We start from the raw sequence: 27,065 nt of genomic DNA, 5'->3' as shown, positions 1-27,065 counted from the left end.
TAAAGCTGCGGCAAACGAGATCTGGGGGCTGGAAGGAGGTAGCAGGGTATTATGGGTAAGGTTAGGAGCTTGGAGCTCTGATCTTTAGCTTGGAAAGCTGCCGGCTCAGATCCAGGATGGATCAGATACCCACCGGTTGCTGATCAAATAAAGTTAACTACTTCAGATCAACCACTGGGAAATAGTCTGTTTTGACTCAGGTTGCCCCTTCTTATCTTCAAAAGAAATGAAAGAATAGTTGTTTAAAATCTTACCATAACTATAGATGCCATTCTCTTACATGCTGCAGTGTTCTTTACATATGGGTTGTATTCTGTCCTACAACCCGACATCCGGCCAGTATACAAAAGCTTTTAGCCACTGGTAGTACATGGGACGTTGCACGTCTGCCCTGACAACATCAGCCATAAAAAGACATACCATCCTCAGAACAAGGATGCCACATGAGGAATAAAAGTCCAAAGGAAAACAATAAGTCATCCAGGAAGTGACAAGATGCAGGGGGGAAGGCAGAAGGGATACAGAATATTGCAACATATAAGAGGACATTTATGGTTATGGTAAAAAATGTACACAACTATTCTATATCCTTTTATTCAATGCTGCAGTATTCTTTACATATTGGGGAATGCCATGGCTTAGTTGAAACCTTGGGAGGTGGAAGGAGCTACTAGGAAGAATTTTCCACAAACCGATGGAGAACAGCCCTAGCAAATCCTGCTCTGGACCTAGAACTAGAGTCCAACTTGTAATGTTTGGTAAAGGTGTGCACAGAGGACCAAGTAGCAGCCTCCAAAATGGAATTAGTATTCAGACCCTTAAAGAAAGCCCCAGAAGAAGCCACAGATCTAGTGGAATGGGCCCTAACAGAAGTAGGCAGAGACTTACCATGGAAATCATAACATACAACAGCCTTAGAAATCCAAGATGAAACTGTTTTAGAAACAGGTAAACCCAGAGCCCTGGGATGAAAGGACACAAAGTTGATGTAACTTCCTGGTAGCTTTAATCTTGTCCAAGTAAAATCTAAGTTGCCTATGTACATCTAGAGTATGCAAAATTTTCACTAGAGGACTGAGAAGGAAAAAAGGTAGGCAGTTGGATAGATTGATTTAGAGACCAGTCATTCTCCACTTTAGGCATGAAGGAAGGGGGTTGGTTCACAAAGAAACTCTGTCCTTGCGGAAAACCAAGAAAGGTGGAGATGTCATCAAAGCCTGAATCTCAGAAACCCTCCTAGCAGAAGTCAAGGCAAAAAGAAGCAGTTTTCTAAGTGCTGAACTTCAGAGAAGCAGAACCTGTGGGCTCAGCTGGCGGCAGAGTTAGCTTTGCTAATACATAATTAAATTCCCAAGGAGGAGGAAGAATTGGTTTCTTTGGGGGCTTAATGTGTAGGACACCTTTAAGAAAAAGTTTAACCTCCAATCTGGAAGCTAAAGCAGGTGATAATGACAATCAGAAAGAGCACAGCAATGGACTTTCATTGAGGAGTATGATAGGCCACTTTTAAGTAGTTCACTCAGGTAAGAGAGCACTACTGGAATGTCCTCAGAAAGTGGATCTAGACTTCTATTAAGGCACCAGATAGAAAACCTTCTCCATTTGGCAATATAATATTTTCTAGCATTGGGTTTCCTGGCCTCCTGCAAAACCCCAAGCACATCCTGTAAGTAAAGGTGCCTGAAAGGGATCAAAAGTTGATCACCCACAAGGTCAGTTGTAATTGTTGACAGATGTGGATGAAGTAGGGATTCCTTGTCCTGTGTGAGCAGATCCAACTGGTGAGACTACTTGTGGTGATGGCCCTTGGCTAGTTGCAAAACAGGAATGAACCAATGCTGTCTTGGCCAACCAACATTTTCAGTCTGCCCTGCTGAATCTTCAGCATGACTTTCTGTATGAGAGGGAAGGGGGGAATGCATAAAGAAATATCCACTTCCAAGAGACAAAGGGTGAACACCTTCCAAGCTAGTTGATGTGGGACCCTGGCACAAAAGAGAGGAAGTTGTCTGTTTTGAAGGGTGGCAAATAGGTTCAGATGTGGAGTACCCCACAGGTGAACCAGGTCCAGGAACACACCCCTGTGAAGCATCCATTTGTGGGTGTGTGCCATGGATCTGCTTAATGCATATGCCACACAACTTTGAGCAGAAGGTAAGTAAACAGCATGAAGAGTGACCTTGTACTGAATTGCTAATTCCCATGCCTTGACAGCTAACCTGCATAGAAGGTAAGATTTGGTGCCCCTCTACTGGTTTATGTATCACAGGACAGTGGTGGTGTCTGTAAAGATCTTCAGAGGACCTGATTGGAAGAGAGGATGGAAAGTCTGTAAGACTAGAAGCACAGCCATCATTTCTATGATGTTGATGTGCTTCCTCTTCTGAGATAGAGACCAGAGACCCTATACCTTCCTGGAAGCAAAGGTTGCCCCCTAGCCTGTGTCTGAAGCATCTGTGAAAAGCTGTTGAGAAGGCTTGGGCAAAAGAGGAGGAAGGCCTGGATTCAGAGAAAACTGTTGAATCCACCACAGGAGCTCTGTTTTCAGGCAGAGATGTAGAGGAATCAAACTCTAGTGTGAGCATCCTGGGACCAGGTTGTCTTTAAAAACCACTAAAATTTTCTCATGTGACTTTGCAAAGGGCAACATGGTAATTGTGGAGGCCAAGAATCCAGCAAGCCTTAGGAATTCCCTGGCCAAGATGGAAGGAAGAGTCTGAAGGATCTCCATGAAATAAGTTAAACTGAATTTGTCTTTTGGGAGAAACACCATCAAGTCTGTCCTGAATCTGCAGAAGATGTGATCCTGTGACGGAGTCACACTGATGTTTTGAAAGTAATTGAGAAACCAAGGCTTTGAAAGATGAATGGTATAAGACGTTGAGACAAGTGATGTGAACTGTTTGCCAGAAAAAGGCCGTCCAGATAGCGATAAACCTAAACACCCTAGACCCTCGAGAAGGCAATGACAGGGGTCAAGCACTTTGTGAATACCCCTGGGGTAGTGGAAAAATGAAAAAGCAAAGCAGAAAATTGATATGCAATGAACCCACTGAGAAACATAAAAATTTCCTGTATTGAGGATGGCTGGATGGGGTTAAGCATCTTTGAGATCCAAGGAAGCCATAAAGACTGAGGTAAAATCAGGGGAAACTGTCTGAAGGGACAGCATCCAGAAAGAAGGCACTTGCAGGAAAGTGCTTAAGTGGGAGAGGTCCAGAACTGGTCTCAAATGGCCATCCTTTCTTGGAACCAAAACCTTCTTGAGCAGAAACCCTTGACTCTCTGATCCAAAGGTACAGTTTGAATGATGCCTTGAGACATCACCTGAGAAAGGAGTTGAGGAAACAGTTGCAACTGACTGGAGGGAGGTTGTGGAATTCCCATGAAAGGAGGGAGATTCTTCCAAGTCATAAAGTAGTCTGAATAACGGATAGGAACCAGACGAACTGAGTGATCCTTGCCCAGGCTGGAAAAGAAAGAGAGGCGAACAGAAAGAGGTGTACGACTTGGAAGGGTAAGCTGGTAGTTGCAAAAAAAATGGGCCTGACCTGAAAGGACTGCTGTGAAGAGGGGACTGAAAAAGATGTTTTTGACTGAGGAGTCTCCTAGTAGACCTCTTATGACTTCGTAGACCTAGAAGCAGAAAAGAAACAGAGCAGGAACGAGCAGGTCTAACAAATGAGGTTTGACAGGGACGTTTCTATGAAATTTTGGAACTGGTGAAACAAACAGGTGTTTTAGGTCCTGAAGCTCCTTCCCTTTTTCTTGCAGAGTCTTAAATAAATATGCAGCTGCAGAACCAAAAAGGGAAGACTTGTCCCAAAGGAGCATCTAATAATTTTGCCTTAATATCATCTGGCAATGACTGCAGTCTCAGCTCTGAATGCCTCCTAAGCACAGAGGCAGAAGCAGCAGCTCTAGATGATGCCTCAACAGCATCACAGCTGCACTTAATGGAATTTCTAGCTACTTGAGAGGATGCAGCCAAATAACAGGACCTGTGTTTTAATCTCAAGAGTCTGGTAAAGAAGTTAAGGTTTGAGAAGCTTGAGAAAGCAAAGTCATGGAATACCTAGACCAGTGAGTCTAGTAGTTAATAGCTCTGATTGCTAAAGTGGAAGAGGTATATACCTTTTTAACCCAGTCTCTCAAGAATTTTGCTCTCTTTATCAGATGGTAGAAGCTTGGCAGAAGGAGATAAATGGGAAGACTCATCAGAGGCTATAGAGACCACAGCGGGATCTGCAGAGGGAAATTTGCAATCATCTGGTACCTTATAAAACTGGTCAAGCCTCTTGGGAGCAGGGGCCTGAGAGTGTGGAGTTTTAGAGGAGGAAGCAAATGCGTCTAGGAAAGCTGGGAGGACTGGAGGAACTGCACAGGGAGAAGAAACCTCCATCTGAAGAAGGTCATAATACCTCTTCTGTTCTTCAGAAATCTGGGAACAATCTCATTTGAAGAGCTCCCTCATTTTATTAATAGTCTCTCCAAAAGAAATTTCTTCATGAAGGGAATCCCCTCCATTGGATTCCTCCTCAGGGGATGCATATTCCAGAAGTAAATTAACTTGAGTGGAATATGCCAGAGAATCTTCATCAGAAGAAGAATCCTCAGAATCAGCATCAAGATCCTGAGACCCACCAGCCTGTACAGGAGAGGAAGTGAAAGGAGGCAGATGGAGAGAGGAAGTAGGCTTCTAGGTCTTAATCAGACCCTGGGAAAAGGCATCCCAGTTCGACTGAGAAGGGATGTTGGGATGTCCCTACTCACAGCAGCAAGGATGTCGCAGGAGCCCTCCAGCACAAGCCATGGTTCCCCCATGTCACCCGAAACAGACATCTGCATAGCCTCAGATGTGCTGGGCTCAGATCCCTTGGCGGCCTCCACAGAGGTACCCACCGAAGTGGACCCAACCTCCGACCGTACCACTGGGTCTTCACCGACCTCAATGGATACGTCCAAGGTAGAAGGCACAGCGGAAGAGGATTCAGGTATTTGCTTTCTCAACTTCCTCTTCAAACTCAGCATGGCCAAAGGACCCCCAAACCCTCCATAATGTCTTTGCCAGATGTTTAAGCCACAGATTTTTGAGATAAAGATTTAGAGTTGAAAGCAGCCTATTCAATGTCTTAGGCACAAAGGCCTGACAGATGGAACAGGATCAATAGTCGTGACTAGGCCCTAAACAGAAAAGACAGTTATGGCTATCTTTATGCAGAATCTGCCTTTCACACCTACACTTGCCCTTCCTGGATGACATGAACACAAACAAACAGCAGCAACAAGAAAATAAATCCCCAACGGGGCACTTATCTGAAGCAGGTAGCAACAACACGAAATTTAACTGCAGACCACTAGGAGTCAACCTTCCAAATGGCAGCAGAAAAGTTCTGCGGATGGTACATGTGGACGTCCTTTTATGGCTAACATTGTCAGAGCAGACTTGCGACGTGGCCAAGAAGCTTTTGTATACTAGCCAGATGTAGGGCGGAATACAATCCATATGTAAAGAAACTGCAACACTGAATAGAAGGACATTAACGGATCTGAGTATCTTAAAAGATCTAGTTCTGTCAAGACAGTACCAGAGTTGCCTGTGGAAACAGAGGGTGATGGAGTATCCTCTCTCTCATTTTTAAGTTCAAGGAAGGAAATGGGGAGCTGGATAGTTTCCTTAAATTAAACTCTGATACCACTCTAGGCATAAAAGGAGGATTATTTCTCAAAGAAACACTGTTACTGTGAAAAATGAGATAGGGGTTTCTTACCATAAGAACTTGCAACTCAGACACTTTTCTTGCAAAGGTTAAAGCAAACAGTGAAACTGTTTTCCATGTTAAAAACCTCATGTCATCCAGATTAGCTGGTTCAAATGGAGCAAATTAAGATCCCAAAGAGAGGCCATTGGTTTTCTTGGAGGTCTCTTATTCAAAACCCCTTTCAAAAACATTTTGACATCAGAATGCATTGAAAGAGGAGGATCCATGGGTAGATATGCTGAAATGGCCAGTATATGAACTTTGATGGAAGAATAAGAAAATCCACAGGATAGTAGCCACACAAACACTGTAAAACCAGAGAACTAGCTCTGAATCAGTGTTGGTTATGTTGGCACTGACTAGAAAATATTTTCCATTCGCAAATATGACTTTCTTGTCTCCATTAGTACCTGCTATATGTCCTCAGTAAGCAGATGCCTAAAGGGAATTAATACCCTATCACCCAGGCAGTCAGCCGAAGTTGACTTTTTTTTGGGGTGTATCAAACACCCCAGATCTTGTGCGAGTATAAGCATTCTGTGAGGAAGCTTGCGTTAATTGCCCCTGTGCATTTTAAAGGAAGAACCACTGTTTGGCCCAGAAGGGAGTCACCACAATTATCCTGTGGGATTCCTTCTGAATCTTCATAAGTACCCTGGGTATTAGAGGAAAGACAGAAAAGCGTACAGGAACATGTATGTCTAAAGAAAGGGAATGGCATCCGTCATTCAAGGCTTCTTGCATGGAATCCTGAAGCAGAATCTTGCCAGTTGATTGCAGAGAGGAAGCAAAAGGGTTGATTTCAGGAACTCCCAATAGATGGATTGAATCTTGGAAGACACCCTGCTCTAGTTTCCATTCATGAGGGCCTGCTCTTGTCCCATTCAGCCTGCCTGCCACACAATTTTACTATGACGGAATGAAGGATGGCTGTAGAGTGAGATTGTGCTGTGAAGATATATCCCAAGACAATGTCGCTAGTCTACACAGGTGGTACAATCCTGTTCCTCCTTATTTGTTAGTCTACCACATGAATGTGGTATTGTCTAACAAACTGAAGAGGTCCAGGGGACCAAACATGATTCAGAGAGTTGAGTGCCTTGATCAGGGCAAGCATTTTTTTTTTTTTTACATTTGTGTGTATGCAACTGTCCTTGGTGTCCCACACATCTTGCAATTTTATCCCTCCTGAAACTGCTTCCCAAGCAAAGTCTAAAGCGTCTGTGGTGACTAACTGCTTTACAGCATGGAAGAAGAGGCACCCTGGATTTAGGGAAATTTGCTGTCTCCACCAAGTGTTTTCTCTTCTGAAAAAAAACAGCCTTGGGATCCAAAAAGAAAGTACACTGGTGATGGGACCTAAGAGACTTCAGATACCATTGTATCTTTCTCATGTAGAGTCTTGTCAGGAGTATCATAAGAATCATAGATGCCATGAAACCCAAACTCCTGAGGTATTACCTTGCAACAGATTAAGTCTGAGTGGAAAACCTCAGAAATACATCTATGCATAAAAAAGAAGTGGTTTCTTACCATAACGCTCCATCTGTGTTGTAGATCTTCATTCATTCCTTACGATTAGGACTTCGGTTCCGTCCTTGGAACAGACACGGCCCATTCACAAGCCCGTGCCAGCCAAAAAGCTCTCGAGCTAAATCCTACCCATACTGCTCCTCTTTTTCAGATTGAGTTTGCCCGCCCTGCACAAAGGTGTTAAAAGGAAAAAGGACAGGTAGACAAATTGGAAGCCCTGTCTGATCAGCTACCCTAGCATATAACGGGACCCCAGAGTCCACCAGGAGTCCAGGTAGGGGGAAGGAGGATGAGGAGTAAGGAATGAATGATATTGTTGGAATAAAAGAGCTAACTTGTGAAGTAAAGGACCTTGATATTATCATTACAACTGACCTTTTATTCCAACAATATCAGGTGAAATATAACCACATTTTTAAAAGTATTGACCAACATTTGGGTAACATAAAAACCCGTAAAATTAGGAAGTTGGAGAGAGACCTTAATAACTATACATCAAAAAAGGCATATCCCCATCCTCCACATTCGCAAGGGTGGGGCCAGATATCCTCTAACCTCGCCAAATCGAGAAGATGAAAAAAAACAAACGTTAATATGCATGAACAGGTGGATCAGGATATGCATGCCTCTTTAGACTAGCCTGTGTTACATCGTTCTGAGAGGATGAGAGAGAGAGAGAGAGAGAGAGAGAGGGAGCAGAATTATGGCCATGCTACAAATCAAAATTACAAGAGGGATCAGTGGAATCTGTCGAACCATCAGCAACCCAGATTTCAGGGTCAGAATCATCAGTGGAGATAATGGTCCATGACGAATTTTCCTCATCGGACAATTCTGAATCTACAATGGACTTGTTGTTCTCACAATTTGTCCTATCTGGTGACAGCCTTGAACTGAGCCACGGAACTGTGAGTAATATTAACAATGATGTTAGTTGAGATGCATATTCGAGCTTACCCAATATTATTTACAACAATACTGGAGATTTTAAAGTGTTTAAATATAGTAGCTGTGATTTTTCAACTGACATTGCTAATTTGTTTTCAAAAGGGTTTTAGTTTGTTCCACAAGTTAGGGCGGACATTATGACTTCATTATTAGATCTTAAACTCTACATTCGGAAAATCAATTTGCATTTGTTGTTCAACAATCGTGAATTTGTTAACAGAGATCCATTCTGGGTATCTAGCACGTGTAAACCCCCCCCCCCCTTTACCCGTCATTAATTATTTTTGAAAAAATATGTGAGCTTGATTTGAGACTCCTTTTGCAGGATAGAGGCAGGATGTCACGTAACTTCAATCATGAGGAGACTGAACTTGTTAATCACCTCAGACAATTACAAGTGAGAATCATACAGCCTGTTTGCAGGATAGAGGCAGGATGTCACGTAACTTCAATCATGAGGAGACTGAACTTGTTAATCACCTCAGACAATTACAAGTGAGAATCATACAGCCTGATAAGGGTGGGGGGGGGGGATTGTAATTATGGATTCTCATGACTATGTTGAGAGGATGCATGCAATTTTATTCAATGGTAAATAGAAGTGTCTAAGAACAAATTAAATGTAGCTTATGCTAGAATTGCAACTCAACTTAGTGATATGCTTTTAGAACAAGAAGTTATGTACTCACCATAATGTTCGATGTATGTAGCCCATCTCACCTTACATTCTTACCCAAGGGTTCGGAGCCGAACCTCGGCTCCGACTCGGCCATACTCTAGTTCGAAGTCTTCAATTGGCTCATGGCTAAGAGGTATCCCATCATGCAACAGGTCTATTCCCCAGATCTTGTTTGCTGCAAGCTCACATATGTACACACTGAAAAGAACAACCACCCCAACATAAAGGGCTACTGACACCTAGAAACAATACCCCAGGTCCTCCAGGAGGGGGAAGGAGGGAGGGTTAGTAAGAATGGAAGGCGAGATGGACTACATACATCAAACGTTATGGTGAGTACATAACTTCTTAATGTTATGTAGTCCAATCTCACCTTCATTCTTACCCGTGGGTCAGCGTCCCTAGCACATTGATCTTGGGCGGCTCAGTGAAAAATACTCTTGAGCACCGTGGAACCAAAGGAAGATCTGCCTCTAGAGACCAGATCTAATTTGAAGTGACTAATAAAGGTATGAGGTGAAGCACATCTTGCTGCAGCACAAATATCATCCATAGACATCCTAGCCTGAAACGTAATTGAGGTAGCCACAGATCGTGTAGAATGAGCCTTCACTTTAAAGGGTAATTCTTTGCTATTGGAAGCATAAACAAATGAGATGCAATCGGAGATCCAGCGAGACAAGGTTACCATAGAAACAGGAACCCCAAGTCTAGTGTCTGAAAACAAGACAAACATTTGATCTGATTTCCTGAAATCTTTTGTCCTATGTAAATAGAAACGCAATTGTCTATGAACATCTAGCTGATGAAACTTAAATTCTGCCTTGTTGAAGAATTCAGGAAAAAACATAGACAACTCAATGGATTGGTTGATATTGACAATATAGGCAACCTTTGGAACAAAAGAAGGGTTGGTTCTTAAGGAAATCCTATCTTTGTGAAACACCAAATAAGGTGGACTAATAGATAATGCTTGGAGTTCAGAGACCCGCCTAACTGAAGTTATGGCTTCCAAGAATACTGTCTTCCATGACAATAATTTAATGTTACACATAGCTGCGGTCTCAAAGGGAGTCGAAGTGGGCTTCTGTAGTACAAAATTGAGGTCCCATGGCATCACTGGATCAAAGACTGGAGGTCGGAGTAAATGTCCCTCTCAGAAAAGCCCTACAAAGCCTATGAGCCATAATGTTGGGCTCATTAGCAACATGAAAGGTAGAAATCGCTGCCAATTGTACTTGAATGGCTGCTGCAGCTGAACCCTGACAATGGTTAAGAAAGAAATTCCAATACTGCCGAAATAGGCACTGTATAAGGATCAATATGTCTCTCAGGGGCCCAAACAGAAAATCTCTTCCACTTACTGGACTGAATCTTCCTGGTAGAAGGCTTGTGGGAAGATGATAGAATATGGACCACTTCTGGGGAAAAATTGAGAAGCCTAAGGACGGAACTGGAGCAGCCAAGCTATCAACTTGAGGGTCTGGATGGAGGGATGGAACTGTCCTGACATACGAGTCAGCAGATCTGGAGCTAGGTCCAGAATCCAGGGCTTGTCCATTAGGGTTGAAGGAAGAGAAACCAAATCTGACTAGGCCAGTGTGGGGCAATGAGGATCATTTTGCTTCCCAAAGACCGTGCATTCTGAATGTCCTTTGATAGAGAGGTAACAGTGGAAAGGCGTAGAGAAGACCGGAGGGGCCAATCGTGAGCCAGAGCATCCCTGGGTGTCTCCCCCTCCGGGGGGGGGATAAGGGTGAAGTAGCTGCTGCATTTGGCATTGAGGGGGCTGGCAAATAGATCGCAGCAAGGCTGACCCCATCTGTGGAATATCTCTTCCGCAACATAATTGTTCAGGGACCACTCGTGAGGCATTAGGATAGCTCTGCTCAGCCTGTCGGCAATCACGTTGGACCTCCCCCAGTATGTGCATTGCAACTAGAAAGAGTTGGGAAGACATCGCCCACTGCCAAACTCGAAGTGCATCTCTGCAAAGGGGGTATGATTTGGTTCCTCCCTGTTTGTTCAGGTACCATACCACTGCCATGTTGTCTGAGTGGATTGCAATTGTCCCTAGAGGGAGAAAGCTCTGAAGTGCTTGCAATGCTAACAGCACTGCTCTCATCTCCAGGACATTGATATGCAAATGGGTCTTGTGATCCTGCCACGTGCCTTGGACAGTCCTACCGAGATAATGCCCCCCCCCCCCCACGATCTGGGAGGCATCCGTGGTCACTGTGGCAACTGGAGAAGATGGGACAAAAGGCTTGCCCACGTTGAGATTGCTGGCCAGAGGCCATCAGCGTAAATCCCGCTTGCACGTGTCCATAATCAGAATAGAATGGGAGAGCGGAAGATGCTGTAATGACCATTGGGCGACAAGCAGTCACTGAAGAACCCTCATGTGTAGTCTGGCAAGGGGAACTAGCATGAGCACGGTTAGTCATGGTCCCTAATAACTTGAGGACCACTTTTGCTTTGACCTTCCTCAATGGTAGTATGCTGTTGTAAAGCCTGAATTCTCTCTTCTGGTAAGAAGGCCCTCATGAGCACCGTATCTAGCTCGACGCCGATAAAAGTGACATGCTTCAAGGGCAATAAGGCAGATTTTTTCCAATTTAGAGTAATTCCTAACCTTTGGCACAGTGTAATGGTGGCATCTCTGGTCTGTAACAGTAGATGCCTGGTGGTGGCAGAAAGGAGCCAGTCGTCCAGGTACGTAAACACTTGGAATCCCTGAAGTCTCAAGTGAGCCATTACCACTGCCATGCATTTGAACACCCTAGGGGCTGTGGTGAGACCAAAGGGCAGAGCGCGAAACTGAAAATGACTGGCTCCCAGCCGGAAGCGTAGATGACTTCTCGATGCCCTGTCCATCTTGATATGGTAATAAGCATCTGTGAGGTCGATGGAGCACATTCACACATCTTTCCCTAACAGAGGGAGTATTGACTGTAAGGTGACCATGCGGAACTTTTGTACATAAAGGTTCAATTGGCTGAGATCCAAAATGGGTCTCAGGTCCCCTGTTCCATTCGGCACCAAAAAGAATCTGGAGTAAGTCCCTAATCCTACTTGGTCTGCGGGGACAGGCTGGATGGCTCCCTTCGAAAGCAACTTTTTTATTTCTAAAGTTGCGCAATCCCTGTGACTGGGTGGAAGGTGTGGGATTCTCTTGGTTGGCGAGGGAGGAGAAGAGAAGGGAATATGATAACCTCTGGAAATTCTTTAATACCCACTCATCTTGGGTGACATCTTGCCAGGCTTCTGGTTATAAAGAAATGCGACCCCCGACCGGCTCCAGAGACACACAGTCAGGCCTCCCTTCAGGAACGCTGGTAGGAAGAACCACGAAGGAATCACAGCTCCCCTGGTTAAGCAGGCCCTCTGCCTCTAGGGTGGCATCTATTTGAATTTCCACCCCTTCCCCTACCTCCGGAGGGGGAATCACTTTGTGTGCCCTGAAAAAACCTCTGTGACTTTCTGAACTACATTTTCCCACCCTTCTGGCCCTTGGGGTAAGGTCTAGAAGGCATGGAAAAATGGACTCCCACGGCAGACAGGGTTTTTCCTTCCTGCTCACATCTAGTGAGAGTGTCCTTCACCTTGGTTCCGAACAACGATGAACCAAAGGGGGCGTTGGTGAACGTAGACTTGAAAGCCTCCACGAAATTGCACAGGCGCATCCAGGAGTGTCTCCTAAGAGAGACTCTGGAAACCGATGCCCTACTCGCTCCATCAGCTGCATATGAGCTCAGCCTCATGGAGGAGTTGGTAAAGGAATTTAGGGTAGACATCTGTGCATTGACCTTCTGTGCCATGGTATCAGAAATGTTACCCGGTAGAGAATCTCCTAGCTCTTTTAGATCTCTCGGGAGCCTTGTAAAATGCGTCAAGTAGTTCACGACTGCAGAGTAAAGGCCGCTGAGGCAAACACACACTTCCCATACCTGTCCATAGCCCGGGACTCCTTGTTAGGCAGATGGACGGTAGACTAAGTTTCAGCAAGTTCCTTCTTGGTGGCCACTGCCACCACCATGGCATCTACTGGAATGCCTTTAAGTTAGATATTCCTTGTCAGCGGGGGCAGACAAAAACTTATTGTGTCTCCTAGGCATCGGTTCCAGTGTCAGGAGTTTCCCCATACCTTTCGAAAGACAAGATCCAGTAGCTCAACAAAAGGGGGAGAAACCCAAGAGGTGGAGGGTTGAGACCCAGCCTTCAGGAACACAGACTTATCAGAAGGGGATTTGGAGGGCCAGCTGCCTCTCTGCTTCAAGATCGCCAGGATATCTGAAAAAGAGATATCTTCAGAAGACGACTTGGGAGACCCCTCTGACTCCTCGAGGTCGGTGTCCGACTTGAGAGACTCATCCGGGGAGTCTAGGCATTTCCTCTTGCACAATATCTTTCTGGCGGACTGCTCAGGCAAAAACACTGGGGAGACGTCAGAAAGTTGGGGACCACTCATGGAGGTATCCTGAGGCTTAGGGTCTCCGCTGCCCATGGATAGAGTGTGATCTGAAACTGACGCCGGTGCTGGAGTGGGCAGAGTATCGATGCTGTAGGATGCAGCTGATGACCTGGCCAGCACACTTCTCATAACCTCGAAGGCTGATCCCCCTGGCTTCGAAGGCCGACTAACTGTAGAGGAAACAGTAGTAGCCCTCGGCGCCAAGGAGATAAGGGCCGAAGTAGATGTTGGGTCCAAGCTCACTCTAGCGGAAGCACCAACAGAAAGGCTCGGAACTGATGAAGATCGATCCAATCCCTCCCCCTCGGGTCTGACTGGAGAACCGTGCACCCTCGACCCCATGGACGGAGCCGTTGGGGTTGGAGCAGAAATCAGAACAGAGAGGCGAGGCTACTGGAACCGACCTAACAGCACCCGACGGAACCGACAACTCTGGCTCCGAAGGCCGAGAAAGGCACGGAGGAAGAACAACAAAGGCCGAGGAGGCCATAGGCTCCGGAGCCGAATGGGTCGGGGCTAAAATCAATTTGGCCAACACCGATGACTGAAGCAGTTTCTTCACCACCCTATCAACGTCCTCATCGGAAAGGGTCCTGAAGACCTGGAGGATAACGTAGGAGATCTGGATCTCCCTACAGAAGGGGACTTGCATGAAGGAGAAACCGGTCAAATAACTGGAGACTGGCTCCAAACCAAAATATCTGTGACCGGCTCCGAAAGGCTGGCAGCCAATACGGACTTAGTCAAGAGGCTACCTTCTGTCGGCACCGAGGGCAATGGAACCGAAGAAGAAGCTGTTCTAGCAACTTTCTCTGGCGGCTCCGAAGAAACAGACGGAGCTGAAGAGCGCTTCTTAGAAGTCTTTTTGTCCTTTTTAGCTGGAGGACATAATGCACTGGAAGACTTAGCTAAGTCTTCTTCGAAGGAGTGTTTAAGCAGTCCTTTCAAAATGAGCTTGTCCTTCCTCTCCTGTAGCACATGGGGACTGAAAGAATGACAAAACAAGCAGGACTCTTGGAGGTGAATAGCCCCCAAGCAGTACACATACAGTGCCCATCAGTTAAAGACATTTTATTGTTGCATTCAACACACTTTTTAAAGCTCGAAGGCCTGCGTTCCTTAGAATCCTTGGACATGCTGAAAGGAACAAAGTAATACATACACACACACACTAGACCCAACTAACTCCGCACGAGAAACAGAGCCTCTAACTAAAACGGCCTAGAAACTGGCGGGAAAGACAACAGGGAGGACTAGGTCCTCTAACTTAAACGGGCCTAGCTTGGGGAAACAAAGGCAGGATAGCATCACTAGCCAGACACAACACTAACGCTAACAGAATGGAGCACCAAACCAAAGACCACACAGAAACAATGGGGGGGGGCGGGGCTAGGTCCTGTAACTTAGACGGGCCTAGCCCGTGGGGAAACAAACGAACATGATACCAAAATGGCCAACGACAAGGCCACCAAAAAACAGCAAGAGAAACAAAACAAAGGCAGTAAAACACCACTACCACATACACAGAGCTATGAAAATAGCTTTTCTGAGCAACAATAAATCAACAGTTTATAAAAATTTTATAAGCAGTATACTTAGCCACGGCCAAAAGCGAGATCATATCTGAGCGTAACGAGCAGCAAACAAGATCTGGGGAATAGACTTATTGCATGATGGGATACCTCTTAGCCACGAGCCAAATGAAGACTTTAAGCTAGAGTATGGTCGAGTCGGAGCAGAGGTTCGGCTCCGAACCCACGGTTAAAAATGAAGGCGAGATTGGACTACATTACCCTGGATGAATTTAAATTTTTAAAAACTGAATTTCCGGTTATTCCTACAATATTTGGTTTGCCCAAATTGCACAAGGATTTAGCTAATCCCCCCATGCACATGACTGTCAATAATTCGATTACTTCTGCAATAGCCATATTCTTGGATAAAAAACTGAAAGGATATCTGAAACAGGAATTGTACTTGTGCATTGATTCCTGGGACTTTTTGGCTAAATGTAACAAAATATATTTTGTACCAACTCATTTTTTTTTTTTTTTTAACAACTGACATCAAAGATTTATTTTCTTGTATCCTGCATGATGTGGGGTTGGAGTGGTTCCAGGAATATCTAGTAAGGAAGGGGCTTTTGCAGGATAATGTAAATTTATATGTTGAAATGATGAAACTTGTACTTAAGAACAACTATATCATATTTGATGAGCAGTGGTTTTTACAGGACAGAGGGGTGGCTATGGTTGATACCCCAGTAGTTTTCCCAATTAATGACAGGGTTGTTGAAACCACCTAGTATTAGGGTGTTTGGTTGTATCTTAATATTTTCCACTATGTTTAGGAAGGTGTTGTGAGAATCTTGGGGTATGGTGGGGATCTGTAGCAAGCTACAATTTGGAATGCAGTCTTACCTAGTGTTAGTTGCACCTGGAGAATTTCAGATGCATTGTGTTGGGCAACTAGCCTGCAGGTGTGAATATCCTTAGTGAATATGGACACTCATCCACCTTTAGTGTTTTGGTCTTGGTTTTGTGGTCAAAAAGTGTGGTAAGAATTGTAGCCTGGTATTGCAGGGGTGCTCTCTGGAGCCTTGAACCAGGTCTCAGTCACTGCACAGATATCAATGTTTTCCATTTTTAGGAGTGCCTCCAGAGAGTGCATTTTGAGGTTTAGACTTCTAGCATTGAATAGCATTACCTTCAGATTTTGCATGCTTGTATCAGTTACGGTGGTCGTTTTATCCTTTGAACCTTGCCTAAAAAAGGCACTATAGGGGTGGCAAGAGCTTTAGCCAGTAACCTGAATCCCAGGGGTGACAGGTGCAGACCATCTCGGGCAAAGCATCGTGGTTTGTCAATCATGTCTTTCCAGGCAGACAAATACTGGATCCCCTTTGAATGACATCAGAAGCTTAGCCAGTTGTTGAAGTCAACCATTTTGTCCTTATACGGTGGTGTCATTCTGGGTGAAGACAGGATGCTACTCAGGGCTAGGGTCATACCTGCCTGGGTCACATGATCCAAGAGCTCTTCCATGTCTCTCTTCATGTAGTCCAGAGAGGTACGTCTCAAGTCATTTACTCTAGCATGGACAATGACAGAGTCGTATTTGTACTTGTTGTGGAGTGACTTGAGTGCATGCGTTATGTGGTGGAACCTGGCACCAGACAGGCAGCTGACTGTAATTTTCTCCTTGTTCAGCCTGGTGAGTAGGACATCAGTGTGCCTGACTATAGAGTCACCTATGACTAAAGTGTTGGGTACATTGTCTTGCCTTAGGGGCTGTTGTTGGGTGGCACACTGGTGTTGTGAGCTATATGTCACTTTGGTTGTGACTGGTGTTTGTTTGCGTTTCGGCTTCGGTGGTCCTTGTTGCTTGGGCAGGTTAATGTTAAGGGCCTCCGCATATGTGGGTTTAGTGTTGCTATGTGTGGGAGTTGATGGTGTGGGTTTTGAAGGGCTATGAGTTGCTAGAGGTGTAATGCAGGTGTTAGCCTTCTCCTCTTGACTGTCTAGCACAGTCTTGACCGGAGAGAGCTTTGCTTCCAGTTTGGCTATGTAAGTGCATTTCTCGCAGGTTGTAGTGTTGGGTGGTAGGAGGAAAGGATAGTCTGTGTACATGAGGCAGTTGCCGCATTGCCCCAGTATGCCCAGATTCACCAGGTGGACAGGAGAAACCACCAGAAGCTGACCCTTGGACATGCCTGATCAGGTGCTTTTTTGTAAGGTTTAAGAGCTGTTTTCCCCTTACCTTTGCAAGGTACTTTGCAATTGTAGGCTGTTTAGTGCCTATTATTAATTTCTCCTTATTGACAAGGAGAGCTGAGTGCTTGTATCAGTTTCAGGATTCCTAGTGCTTTACAGCAGGTTCTAGAGCAAGTGCTAGTCACAGGGGTTCAGAATTTAGTGCTACTACTGAGACACCAGCTAGTTTTAAGGGAAAATTTGAAGAGCAGACTTTCTGGCACCTGGAATAGTTTAACTGTAGCCTCAAAGTGCTGCACGATGTGAAAAATGTGCAAACACATGCGTTTTTAAGCCAGAAAGTTGAAAGGGATAGAAATCAGCCCAAAAAGGCTAATAAAACTACAATTTCAGAGCTGGAAACCACTCCATGTGCCATATAATTCTGGGATAGAATGGCAAAGGTTGCTGAAGAAAAAGTCCGTTTCCCTAGTCTGTCCAAAGCCCGACACTCCCTGTTCGGGGGATGGACAGCTGAACTATCCTCTGCAAGTTCTCTTTTTGTGGCTGCTGCCACGACCATGGAATCCATGACTAGATGCTTGGACCAGTGAAGTTGGTCTTCTGGGGGTGAAACAATTTCGTCAGGCCTCCAGGGAATTGGTTCGACATTGTCTGGACCCTTCCAGGCACGCTGCATGATAAGTTTAACTCATCTGCAGGTGGGGTCACCCAGGAAGTAGACTGTAGAGCACGGAAAGCCTGCAAGAATACAGATTCCTCCAAAGGGTTGGAGGACTTCCAGTCTCTCCTCTGTTTGAGGATCACGAGAATGTCTCCATAGGTGATGTCTTCCGGTGGAGACAGTGGGGACCCTTAGGCAGGGAGTCTTGCTGCTCCCGTGCTTGAAGTCTTTGTGCAGGAGGCTGTGTCAACTACATACAAGAGGGAGGTAGTGGTTCCGATGCCTTGGGTGCCAACTGTACGCTTGCAGAAGCAAGGGCCCTCTCCATCACCTGGAAAGCAGGTCTGCCTGAAGAGGGATGGGAGCCCGGAACAGAGGAGGACAATCTCGGAACTGGGGTCCCACCCCGCTCCGACGAACCCACCCCCAGGATAGGAGCCTTGAAAGGACTGGAAACTGTTGGAGCCACCAGAGCCGTAGATGGCACCATTGAAAAAAATTGGAGCCGAACTAGGGGTCACGGTGTCGGCAGCTCGGTCATGATCCTGGGGATGGACCAGCTCCGACTGAAGCATGGTGCAGGCAGATTCTGGTGCCGAGAAGGAAGATGTTATCATCAGAACAGTAAGAGAGGGCTCCGGGGAAAGCATCGGTACTGAGGGCTCTGAGATCTGGGTACAAGATGGAAGACGATAAACAGGGGAATAAACCGAAAGGGCTTCAGCTCTGGGTGGGAGAGAAGCATTAGTTGGTAGACTTCTAGCTGTTAGGAGCTGATAGACAAGCCTCACTGCATCTATTTCTGACAGGCTCCTGGTGGATCTGATAGATGCTGCTGAGTGGGAATCCCATCTGTCCAGAAAAAGGCTGCACTGCTGCCCTACGAATGAGTCATAAGTAGGAGAATATCTTGTCCTTGGTAAATATTTGGTCTTCGGCACAGAGGATGGAGCTATGAAGGTAATTGGTACTATAATTGGGGTTGGTACTGATATGGTCGCAGCAAAGGGTCCTTGTTCTGAGGCTGTCGACGGTGCCGAGTGAATGGTTTGAGTCCCTGGTGCCGGTCATGTCCGAAGAGGTCTGCGCCAATGACGCTGAAGAAGGGGACGGTTTGGAATTTTAAAGAGTTTTAGTAACTGAAAAACACTTAGCTTTGAGAGCGCTGGCTTGACACATCTTGCAGGAAACGCGGCAAACAAGATCTGGAGAGACTGGAAGAGGGGGACTATGGGTAGGCTTTAGCTCGGGAGCTTTTTGGCTGGCGCGGGCTTGTGAATGGGCCCTGTCCATTCCGACGAACAGAACCAAAGTCCTAATCGTAAGGAATGAATGAAGATTTGCAACATCAGATTCTATTTTTTTCTTGTGGAGAAAAGCTCTTTGAACTGAGGTGTTTAGTTGATACCCGAAGAACACAATCCTGTGTGAAGTCAAAGACTTTTGAATGTTCTCTTGTAATCCCAACTTGTGTAAGAGAGTTCACATGAAAGAGAGTCCTGACACTTCGAAAAAGGCTCTTCAAAGATAAGCAAGTTGTCGAAATATGGAAATGTAGTTACCCTGTAGCTTGCAATGAGCTAAAACTGCAGCTAGACGCTTTAACACTCTTTGTGAAGTGCATAGGTTGGAGGTACAAGGTCCCTTAACAGACATTCGGACTTTTTGGACTGCCTTTTTTTTTTTTTTTTAACCACCCCAGCCATTTCTTCTTAAATGTCTATATGGCAGCATTTTGGTGAGATCTATATATATATATATATATATATATATATATATATATATATATATATATATATATATATATATATATATGAAACACACAATCCCAGTGCGGAAGGAACTGCCAAAAATTATATAACAGCCAAGAAATATATATATATATGAACCAAAGTAGTTATATAATTTTTGGCAGTTCCTTCCGCACTGGGATTGTGTTTTATTTTTATCCTGGGACTTGGTTGAAGTTTTTTCATATATATATATATATATATATATATATATATATATATATATAGATATATATATATATATAGATATATATATATATATAGATATATATATATATATGTCTACATTGTTAAATCGAAAGTACGGTTTATCGAACCATACTTTGTCTAACTCACTTCTGCGAAAGTGCATTCCATCGAAAATGCACTTTCGCAGAATAAACAAAAACTAAAAAAAAAAAAAAAAAAAAAAAAAAAAGACACTACACAGTATGATGCAGGGGGGCAAGACCCCTGCGCCCCCCACACCCCCCACTTTAATAATCTTACTCAGAGATCATACTACAGTGGGGAAAAGGGAATATTCCCTTATCCCCACTGTACTACGATCTCAACAAGAGTTTCCTTAGTTGTACATCAACAGTATACGTTAATGTACAACTAATGGTACATGCAAATGGCATTTTTTTTGTTTTGTTTTCTTTAGCGAAAGTGCATTTTTGACAAAATGCACTTTCGCTGAAGCAATTTCAACAAAGTATGGTTCAATGAACCGTGCTGTCGACAAAACAAATAGGATCCATATATATTACACAGACATATTATATATATATATATATATATATATATATATATATATATATATATATATATATATATATATATATTGGCTTTGCTGAAACTGCATGGAGAGTTAGAGAATCCTTTAGAAAATTTGCAAAAAGAGGACCAAAAACTCTTAAGCGATTCCCTGCATCAATTCACCCCTTTCATCTCACTTTCTTGCGTTAGACATCCAATATGATTTATGCTTTATTATTGGAAGTTACTATGCCATGCTAGCATTTTGTCTGCACCAAGCTGTTTTTCGTACAACAGTATAGTCTATTTGCATAGCTGCACCTTGTTCACTACTGTTATTCATGTAACTGTGTTGTGTGTAGACAGCTCATACTGGTGTCTAATTATTTCTATATAAGTGTGCTGTTACTTTTTGATAGAATCACATTAGACAACCTCGACAGAGTGCTGCTCACTATATTTTTATCTGTGACTGCATAACTGTCTTGAGGTTTCTTCCAACAGATTTTTTCCAAATGGCTCAGTATCTGCATATATTAATAGTTGGTCCAAGACATTTTTCCTGCATACAGTAGCTATTTGCTCAGTTTGTTTTTTGTAATCTTTATAATATATCTTTACCATCTTAAAGTGCTTACTCCTCTCTGTACTCTTCTTTTCTAGACGCAATGTTTTAGTTAAGAGCGTTTATTTCTGTGGATGGAATACTGATTCTTTTGTTCAGTGAATAAACTGTGGAACCTTGCTGGTGTTTCGTGCCTTCGATTTGGTTTTTGGATTTACTTCTTTTCTAGACCTAACACCACTCTTAAGTATTCAACTGCGGTACCACCTTTATCATTCTTATAAGAAAAGCGCAGTCCGGGTCTGAACTGTCTTCAAACAACTAAAGTTAACTGAGTATGTGTCTACCTGTTTGAGCCAATATTCATTTTCCCCTGGAGAGCACTCTGCTTTGGCTTGTAAGCAGCCCCCCCCCCACACACACACTCATCTTCCACTTTCTCCTCTTATTCCCTTCTGTTAGCAGATAGTATCCATAATCTGATCAATACTGTGTGTTTGTCAATTTAAACTGAGACCACAGTGGCCTACTGATACAAGGTTATCCTGTTTTTCCACCTGAAAATGGTTAAGAAATGACTTACAGTTTCAGAGCAGTCCTTGGTCAATTGTGATTGTTTCTCAAACACTAACTTGTCTTTGCTTTGGCTCATTAGCAGCAGTACAAAGAACTGCCTGCTCACACCCTTGTTCTCCCCTCCCCTTTCCCTGTTTATTACCTTAAGACAATCCCAAAGTTAATAAATATTACCTGTGGTAGGCACCATTTTTTAAAACTACAATCACCCTTGTCATTATCATATGTTCATTCATCAATTAACTCTGTTACCTGATTGTTTCCAGCCCCCTCATAAGAGCAACTAACAGGGTCTCTACCCGCTTCACTCCCCACCTTGCCCCCTATTCCCTCCCGCTCCCAGTGGTCCCACCTTTATTACACTCACAAACTCCTCCCATCTTTCCAGTAGCCAACCACAGCGCTAACCCAACACTACCTCCTCCATCTTCCCACTATCACACCACCTCAACTAACATGTACAAGCATACCTTACCTATGCTCACTGCATGCACTCTCCTTGCATATCTTACATCCTACCAAAGCTCTATCATTCCCGCACTCAACCACTACCACTGTACTACTCACACCACCACTCATGTCTCACCCTCACTCAGCTCACCTCCCACCAACTCAAGAACCATCCCTATGCACCCCCCACATATTCTACCAACTATATTACTCAAACATAAAGCATCCCTACAACTTAACATAGTAACCCTCCCACCATACTTATTAACCAAAGAGCACACTCATAAAGTTTCCCTTATAAACAAACACATTCAAAAACTGAGAAAACTAATAAACTCATGCATATCAAAACTAGCCCTAAGTGGAGATATCCACCCCAACCCTGGCCCTACCGTCTCCAACCCCAATCCTCATAATCAGACTAGAAACCACAACTTCTCCCATATTACAGACAATAGAAAGCCAAATGACTTCCTTCTACTAAGCTTAAATATTAGAAGTATATCCAACAAAGTCCATGAACTCCATGCCACCATAGACTTGTACTCCCCAGATATAGTCATCCTAACAGAAACCTGGCTAAAAAGTACAGTTTTGTACCTACCATAAATGTAGATGTTCGAGTGCCCATACAGCTGCAGTCATTACAGATGGGTTATCCTGCCGTCAGGCAGGTCCTCGGTCGGCCGAATTCCAAAGTCTAGGTCCGGCGTCGGTTGTCGTCGCTTCTTCCCTGACGTCAGTGTGGCAGGGGTATAAAAGAGGCAGCAGATGCCATTTTCTCCAGTTTTTCTTGCCCCAGATGTCAGGTGCCCACAGAAGGAAGGCAAAACATAATATTATGCAAACATGCAATGTAGATAAATCAAAAACAGTAGTTGCAAGCAAATACACCATAAAAGAATACCCCAAATAGGTTGTATGATAAAGGTGTTTGTCATAAGGCCTGTCCTAAGAGGGGATGGAGAGAGGGTAACCTGGACTGCAGCTGTATGGGCACTCTAACATCTACATTTATGGTAGGTACAAAACTTTACTATGTTCATCACGCATACAGCTGCAGTCATTACAGATGGGTAGAATCCCAAAGCTAAGTAAGGGTGGTAGGCACTAAGTGGAACTAGGAGGGGCTAGGATGCCCTGCAGGACTGCTGTGGCAAAGCCCGCTCTAGATTTTGAGTATAGTGGAAGGTGGTAGTGCTTGGAGAAAGTGTGCACTGAACTCCCAAGTAGCTGCTTCCAAAATGTCCTTGGTAGGGACCCCCCTGAAGAAAGCTGCAGAGGTAGCTGTAGCCCTGGTGGAGTGGGATCTGATGTATACAGGCACAGATTTTCCATGAAATGAATAACAAAAGCGTATGCATTGGGCTATCCATTTTGAAATTGTCTGTTTGGAAATGGCCTTTCCTTGAGTACCTGTAGCATTGGACACAAAGCTGCACAGATTTCCAAGTAATAACGAAGTTGTCTGTGAATGTCCAAGGAATGTAGTAGTCTCTCCCCTTTGTTCTGTGGATTCGGATAAAAGGTAGGTAAATGAATAGTCTGATTCAAAGCTACACTGGATACTACCTTTGGCATGAAGGTAGGGTTGGTTCGTAAGGAAACTCTGTCCTGATGGAAAATGATGAATGGTTGCACAGCCAGGAGGGCCTGTAGCTCCGAAACCCTGCGTGCTGAGGTAATAGCCAGAAGGAAGGCTGTTTTCCGCGACAAGTATTGTAGCTCTGTTGAAGAAGCAGACTCAAAGGGAGGCAGGGTCAGCTTTTCCAATACGAAGTTGAGGTCCCAAGCTGGGACTGGTGGTTTCCGTGGGGGTTTTATATTTTTTGCCCCTCTGAGGAACTGCCTTAATAGAGGATGTGAGAATATAGGAGGATCTGTATTGTATTGTGCAGAAATGGCTAAAGCGTGGATCTTGATGGAGGAGAAGGAAAGGCCACTGTTAAATATCTCAGCTAGGTACTGTAAAATTTTTGGTATATTTATTACCCAAGGATTCTGGCCCTTTTCTTGATTCCAGGAACAAAATCGTTTCCATTTGGCGGAGTAGGCTTTTCTAGTAGAGGGTCTTCTGGCCTCCAAGATTACATCCTGCACCTCCTTGGAGAGGAGAGTCTGTTGGGAAATTAAGGTATTCTCCATGCAGCTAGACTTAGGATTTTGAGCTGGCTGTGAAGGGTTTTGTAGTTGCGCTGGGACAACAGAAGAGGAACTAGAGGTAGGATCCATGGTGGTGAGTGTGTCAGGCTCTTTAGGAGAGGATACCAGTGCTGTCGTGGCCAGTCTGGAGCAATGAGAATCATTTGTGGCCTCTCTGCTCTGTATTTTAATAGAACTTTGGTCAGTAGAGGAAGAGGCGGGAAGGCATAGACTGTCAATGTTGTCCAATTGAAAGAGAGTGCGTCCACTTTCCAGGCCTGTGGATGATAGGTCCTTGAACAGAATTTTTCCAACTGGTAATTTCTGTGTGCAGTAAATAGATCTATGTCTGGCTGTCCCCATGCCTGAGTTATCTTTGAGAAGACTTGAGGATGCAACTTCCAATCGTTTGGGTCTGTCATATTTCTGCTCAAGTTGTCTGCCAGTGTGTTTTCCTTCCCTGGCAGGAATTGTGCCTGTAGTTGAATTTGTAATTCCAGTGCTGTGTTCCACACGGTCATGGCTTGCCTGCACAGGGGGTATGAATGAGTTCCCCCGTTTGTTTATGTACCACATCACTGTGGGGTTGTCTGTCCTTATTAATAGCTGTCCTGGATGCAGTAGGTCTTTGAAGGTCGTAAGACCATTTTGCACGGCTAGCATCTCCTTTTGGTTGATGTGTAGGTGCTTCTCTTTTTGGGACCATTTTCCCTGAATGCACTGATCTGCCATGTGTGCTCCCCAGGCATAGTCTGAGGCGTCCGTTGTGATGATTTGAGTTGCTTGAGGTAAACAGAAAGGGAGACCTGTGTTTCTTTGGCATGCTTGAGCCCACCACAAAAATTCCTTTTGAAGGCATGGAATGAGTGGTATAACTGTTTCCAAGCTGTGGCTGTGTTGAGACCATAAGTTTTTTAGGTACCATTGTAGTTTCCTCATATGCAGCTTTGCACATGGTATTAGTAGGATGCAAGATGCCATGAATCCCAGAGCCTGCAGGACTTTCCTTGCAGTTAGTCGGGTGTAAGTTGCCATTTTGTTGAAGTATTGTGAGGTAGGCCATCTGGGTGGTTGTATTTAAGCTGGCACCCAGGAAAATTATCTGTTGAGAAGGTATTAGTTTTGATTTCTTTTTGTTCACTATGTATCCCAGGTAGTTTAACAGTTTTATTACAAACGCCAGATGCTGCAATAGAATGTCCTTGCTGTCTGCTTGGATCAGGCAGTCGTCCAGATATGGGTAGATTTGTATTCCTTGTTGTCTGCAGAAGGCAATTACTGATGCCAGGCATTTCGTAAACACTCTGGGCGCAGTAGATAAGCCACAGGGCAATGCAGAGAATTGGTAATGGGTTGAACCTGCAAGAAATCTGAGGTATCTTCTGCAATCTTGTCTGACAGGGACATGCAGGTATGCCTCCTTGAGGTCCAACGTTACCAGCCAAGACTCCTTGCCCAGCATGAGAAGAAGCTGCTGTAATGTGAGCATCTTGAATTTTGGCACCTGTAGATATGTGTTTAGGATGGATAGGTCTAAGATGGGTCTCCAATCTTTGTCCTTCCTTGATACCAGAAATAGTCTGGAATAAAAACCTTGACCTTGTTCTTTTGCAGGTACCTCTTGAATTGCTTTCATATCCATGAGAGTGGAAATTTGTCTTTTGTGCCTCTGCCCATTGATTTTGTGGCAGGTTTGGCAAGCCTCTCATTTTTGGAAGGGTGTGAAAGTGGAACCTGTAGCCTCTGTCTATAATGTCCAGAATCCATTTGTCTTTTGTAACAATGTGCCAGTTTTTTGAAAATAATGCCAGTTTTCCACCCAAAGGTGCTGCCATTATAGCTTTGTTTGGCAGGCATAGGGGGAAGTCATTGTGTCTGTTTTCTAAATGACTGTGGTCTATCTTCTCCACCTCTTGGGGTTGGTGCTTGCCACTGTCTAGCTCTGTAAGATCCTTGAGGTTGTCCTCTACCCCTTGGGCGTCTGTATCTGCCCCTTTGAGGTCTGTCCGTGGCTGGAAAGGACCAATTTTTTGAAGGCCAGTTTCTGCTGAAGCATGGAGGTTGCACCTGCAAGAAATCTTTCACTGTTTGCATAGATTTCGCTTTTTCCTCCATTTTCTTTAGTACCTCCTCAGCTTTAACACCAAACAGGTGGTGCATCTAACAACTTTGCTTTGACATGATCTGGTAAGGTTTGCTCTTTGAGCCAAGCATGTCTACGTATGACAGACCCCGTGACAGCAGCTCTACATGAGGCCTCTAAAGCATCAAAACCACACTGCAAGGTATGTTTACCCACTTGCTCTGCTCCATGCAACAAATCCTGCAACTCTTTCAAATCTGGTTGTTCTGTTTGTGTCATTTTGCTTTTCAGCTGAGATAATAAAAACTGTTGGTACTTTAACATATGAAATTGACAGTTTAATGCCCTCATGGTTAAAGTGGCAGATGTATACACCTTTTTCCCCCACCTTTCTAATGCTCTGGAATCTCTCTCTTAAGGTAAAGGGTTTTTAGCAGTAGAGGTCTTTATTCCCTTGGGACCCTGTGAAATTGTTTCTGGGTCAGCAGTATGGCTTTTATAAAGGAACTGGTGAGAATCAGGAACCTGGTAATACTTGTCTGGTTTAACAGGGGCTGGAGGTAAAGAATCTGGATTATGACTGGCTTCTGCGTACACATAATCCAAAATATCTAAAACAGGAGGGATAGCCAGGGGCCTATGCTGGGGGAGCAGTAGAAATTCCCTGAACCTTTTCTTGGAATTGGAGTAATCTTGGCCTTCCCAGTGGAAGTGCTCCCTCAATGTATGCAGGGTTTCCCCAAAAGAGTAGTCCTCAGGGGGGGGGAGACCGAGGGAATAGACTCCTCAGCATCAGAGTCTTCAAAAGGGGAATAGGCATAATCCTGGTCCTCAGAATGGTCTGAGGTAATAGAAGCCTGGTCTGAGGAAGGGTAGTCTTCCTCCAGTCTGGGTCTTTTTGTCAGAGGGGGGTTGAGAACCCCTGATGAGAGTTATCAAATCCTC

General features: G+C 44.4%; 1 protein-coding gene across 1 annotated transcript in view; it reads right to left on the bottom strand.

The window, feature by feature from the left end:
• The window catches only part of MECP2 (methyl-CpG binding protein 2), a gene marked incomplete in the record, with an annotated part of 882,599 nt that overhangs the window by 41,071 nt on the left and 814,463 nt on the right, over positions 1-27,065 (bottom strand).

The sequence above is a fragment of the Protopterus annectens genome, chromosome 8.part0, assembly GCF_019279795.1.
Source record: "Protopterus annectens isolate FY-2018-M chromosome 8.part0, PAN1.0, whole genome shotgun sequence".
Classification (NCBI taxonomy): Eukaryota; Metazoa; Chordata; order Ceratodontiformes; family Protopteridae; genus Protopterus; species Protopterus annectens.
The sequence above is the reverse complement of the archived record's forward strand: the minus strand, read 5'-3'. Positions and strand labels throughout refer to the sequence as shown.